At 41.9% G+C, this 3137-nt stretch overlaps 1 pseudogene; it reads left to right on the forward strand.

Annotated features, from left to right (window-relative positions):
* The first annotated feature begins 1578 nt into the window (after nucleotides 1-1578).
* LOC109551848 (sperm-egg fusion protein Juno-like) lies at nucleotides 1579-2150 on the forward strand (annotated as a pseudogene).
* Nucleotides 2151-3137: the final 987 nt, after the last annotated feature.

Consider the following 3137-nt stretch of genomic DNA (forward strand, 5'->3'; position numbering starts at 1 on the left):
GTACAAGGAGTTAAAAATATCTTGTAATAACCTATTGTGTAGTATAATCTGTAAAAATACTGAATCCCTATGCTGAACACCTGAACTAATATAACATTATATATCAACTATACTTCAATAAAAAGAATGTCTAAAACCCAATACAATAGATAGTATTTTTAAATGGTAGATTTAAAAAAGAGACTTAGCATTTCAAACTTCATTATTGAAAAAGACATTTAAACAGGCATGCTGCTATAACGATAATTTATGTAAAAAATCAAGTACAACAATGGCATATATCTCTGTGTGTGTGTATATATACACACACACATACACACACACACACACACACACACACACACATATATGTGTATATATGCCAAACCATATAAAAATAAAAATAAGCAAACTAACAATACGTGTGTGTGTATATGTATATATATATATATATATATATATAGAGAGAGAGAGAGAGAGAGAGAGAGAGAGAGAGAGAGAGAGAGAGAGAGACAGAGACAGAGAGACAGAGACAGAGACAGAGAGACAGAGAGACAGAGAGAGATATTCAGCATATGGTTTCTACTGGTATCATTTCTGGTCTCTTTTGATTTATTTTCTCCTGATTTGGGGGTCACATTTTTATCTTTTGCTTGCCTGGTAATTTTTGGATGCAATGCCAGACACATTGAATTTTACCTTGTTGATCACTAGATATTTTTACATATCTAAAAATATTCTTGTTGTTTTCAATCCAATTGTTTTAGTTGCATGTAGTTTCAACCTTACATAATCTAGAGTAAGTCTATAGTTTTGGACTAATTTTATTTCACCAATGAAACAACAGCTTTCTGATTATTCTACTCAATACCCCATGATTTACAACATTTTTCCACCTTAGCTAGTGGAACACAAATTATTAATTGCTCTGTAGAAAAATTTTTCTTTGAACCTGTTTCAGGTGGTTCTTTTCCTGACCTCAGGTATTTTACTCAAACCCATGTGTTGATCAGTACTAAATTGCATTCAGATCTCTGAAGCTCTCTTTCTGTACAACTTACTTCTCACCTGTACTATTCCCTAAAACCTCCAGTTGTCTTGGTCTCTACAGACTCTCAGTTCCTTCTTCTCAACTCAGGGTGACAGGCAGGTCTGCCTGGGTTCCACTATTGCCATTGCCAGTAGTCTCTTCAGGCATTTAGTGGGGACACTTTTAGGGCTCACTTTATTTCCCCTTTCTCATATTCACTGTTTTGCACTGCCTCATTTCAAATGTCTGAAACTATTGACATACACATTTTTTTTTCCAGTTCTGTGTTGTTTCCTTGTAACTCTGTCTTGGGGTGAAGAGGAAGTCCTCGAAATAAGTAGTTTTTACATCATCCAGAAAACTGTTTCACAAACATAATACTTCCATATACTTTCAATACTTGTATTTGCATTTCTGTTTAGGATTGCATTGGTGTCAAGTAGAATTGACCAGGAGCAGCTCTGAGCACCCTGCACCAGATCAAACACAAGCAGGATTTCCTTCCCCTCCCCCTCCCCCTCCCCCTTCCCTTCTCCTTCCCTCCCCCTCTTTCTCTCCCTCTCCTTCTCCCTCCATACATCTACTCCCTGAATGCCTGCTGCATGGCCAACACAAGCTGGGAAGCACTTTGGGATGTGTCCTGGCTCTACAGTCTCAGCTTGGTTCACTGTAGATTGATGAACCCAGGCTGTCAGAAGCAGTTTACCAAGGGGGTCTGCTTCTATGTTACTCCCTGAACCTGGGGCCTTGGATCCAGCATGAAGAAGGAATTTCGGACAGCCACTATACTGGGAGGGCTATGAGTGGTGGTGGGCTGATGCTGCACATCCTACATTTGCAAATCTGACAGGATTGGTGGTTGGGACTGGAGTCAGGAAGAATCGTTGCCCTGCAAGGACCCTCTGCTACCCTTTCTCGCATTACTTCCCCACCCTCACTGACTTGTGTGAGAAGATTTGGAGCAATTCCTTCAAGGTGAGCCCTGAGCATGGGAACAGTAGAAGTGTCTCCAGAAGTGGTTTGAACTTGCTCAGGGAAACCCCAAAAGGCCTTGGCCTGCCACTTTGCTGTTCCTGCCTCATTCTTGGAATTCTCCTACCCTCTCATGGTCTTCTCTCTGTTCCTGTCATTTTTCTCATGAGAGCCTCTTCTTCTTTCACTTAATCCTGCACTCTCACTAGCTATGGGCCAGCCTGAGCCATGGCAGCTTCCTTCCTCAGGCCCTTCCTTAAAAGGCACAGGCTGGGGGTTTGGTGGGACATTAAGGTTACAAGAGCTGACACCAGAGTCTTGCACATTGAATTCTAGACCCCCTCCACTGCTCTGCTCTGCTTTTCCCTCTCTGGGAGCAGCCCAGGCTGGAGATGCCAAGGTGACCCACCTCCTCCTGCTTTTAGGGATGGTGGGGCAATGATATAGGGTGCTAAGCCCTTTCTCATCCAGTATACACCCACCTCTTTCCATGGCTGAGCTAATGGTGACAGCCCTGGCTTTTAGTCCCATGATGGTGCCTCCAATAAAATGGCAGTTGACTTTAAAAATAAGTAAATAAATTAATTACTTTAAAAAATGGAGGAGACTTCCCTGGTGGCTCAGTGGTTAAGAATACACCTGCCACTACAGGGAACACGGGTTCAAGCCCTGGTCCTGGGAAGATTCCACATGCTGTGGAGCAACAAATCCCATCTGCCACAACTACTGAGCCTGCATTCTAGACCCTGTGACCCACAACTGCTGAGCCTGCATGCCACAACTAATGAAGCCCACATGCCTAGAGCCCGTGCTCAACAACAAGAGAAGCCACCACAATGAGAAGCCTGCACACTGCAACAAAGAGTAGCCCCCCCCCCCAGGCTGCAACTAGAGAAAAGCCCACGTGCAGCAATGAAGACATAATGCAGACAAAAATCAATCAATCAATCAATAAAAATAGTCATCTGGAACAGTATCAGGTATTAAAAAAGAAATGGCAAATAAATAAGTAAAGATTTATTCTGGTCAAGGAGGACCAAAAACAATCGCATTGTTTTTTCCAAAAGAAAGTTTCATGATACTGGTATTTCTTACTTAAAGTATTGAGGAAGTCTTGAACCATCATAAGGCATAGCTTTAGTCATGATAAACTCAA

The sequence above is a fragment of the Tursiops truncatus genome, chromosome 18 (genome assembly GCF_011762595.2).
Source record: "Tursiops truncatus isolate mTurTru1 chromosome 18, mTurTru1.mat.Y, whole genome shotgun sequence".
Taxonomy (NCBI): domain Eukaryota; kingdom Metazoa; phylum Chordata; class Mammalia; order Artiodactyla; family Delphinidae; genus Tursiops; species Tursiops truncatus.